We start from the raw sequence: 1,595 nt of genomic DNA, 5'->3' as shown, positions 1-1,595 counted from the left end.
GGAATCCGTTGCTAGTGTGGACAAAAGCCTTGCTGCTCTCCTAAGGCGATTTGATGCTTTCCACACCGAAGATAAAGAGAAGCATAAAGAAGAAAAGGAGGGAGATCGAGAGCACGGTAGTCATGAAGATGACTACACTGGTGATACTGAACATGATGATCAAGACACTCGTGATCGACGTCGCCTTCGTCACAACCGTAGAGGTATGGGTGGCAACCGCCGACGCGAGGTACACAATAATGATGATGCTTTCAGTAAGATTAAATTTAAGATACCCCCTTTTGATGGTAAATATGACCCTGATGCTTACATCACTTGGGAGATTGCTGTTGATCAAAAGTTTGCATGTCATGAATTTCCTGAGACTACACGTGTTAGGGCTGCTACTAGTGAGTTTACAGATTTTGCTTCTGTTTGGTGGATAGAATATGGAAAGAAAAATCCTAATAACTTACCTAGAACTTGGGATGCGCTGAAAAGGGCCATGAGAGCTAGATTTGTTCCATCTTACTATGCGCGTGATATGATAAATAAGTTGCAGCAGTTAAGACAAGGTGCTAAAAGTGTAGAAGAATATTATCAGGAATTACAAACGGGTATGTTGCGTTGTAACCTAGAGGAGGATGAGGAACCGGCTATGGCTAGATTTTTGGGTGGGTTAAATCGGGAAATTCAGGACATCCTCGCTTACAAAGAATACAATAATGTAACCCGTTTGTTTCATCTTGCTTGTAGAGCTGAAAGGGAAGTGCAGGGACGACGTGCTAGCGCAAGGAGTAATATTTCTGCAGGGAAGGCTAATTCATGGCAGCAACACATGGCTTCAACTCCATCTACACGTATTTCTACTCCATCATCTAGTGACAAGGCTCGAGCTGCCCCCACCAATTCAGTTGCGAAGACGATGCAAAAGCCTGCTGCGAGTACTTCATCCGTGGCATCGACGGGTAGAACAAGCAACATACAATGTCATCGGTGCAAGGGATATGGGCACATGATGCGTGACTGCCCAAACAAGCGAGTTATGATTGTCAGGGATGATGGTGAGTACTCATCTGCTAGTGATTTTGATGAGGATACACTTGCACTGCTTGCGACTGACCATGCAGGTAATGAAGATCAAATAGAAGAACATATTAATGCAGGTGAAGCGGACCACTATGAGAGCTTGATCGTGCAGCGAGTGCTTAGTGCACAAATGGAGATGGCGGAACAAAATCAGCGACACATTTTATTCCAAACAAAGTGTGTCATCAAAGAGCGTTCTTGTCGCATGATCATTGATGGAGGTAGCTGCAACAACTTGGCAAGCAGCGATATGGTGCAGAAGCTTGCCCTCAACACCAAACCACACCCGCATCCCTACTACATCCAATGGCTGAACAACAGTGGTAAGGCAAAGGTAACTAGACTTGTGAGAATTAATTTTTCCATCGGATCCTACAAAGATATTGTTGAAATGGTGATGTTGGTGCCTTAAGCAAGCTTGGAACAATAAGCTTAGGTAGACCTTGGCAAATTGAAAGAGATTCTAGGCATCATGGTAGATCAAATCAGTATTCTTTTCTATACCATGATCGCAAAATTGTGTTGCA

This window comes from Sorghum bicolor, chromosome 9 (genome assembly GCF_000003195.3).
Source record: "Sorghum bicolor cultivar BTx623 chromosome 9, Sorghum_bicolor_NCBIv3, whole genome shotgun sequence".
Lineage (NCBI taxonomy): Eukaryota > Viridiplantae > Streptophyta > Magnoliopsida > Poales > Poaceae > Sorghum > Sorghum bicolor.
The sequence above is the reverse complement of the archived record's forward strand: the minus strand, read 5'-3'. Positions refer to the sequence as shown.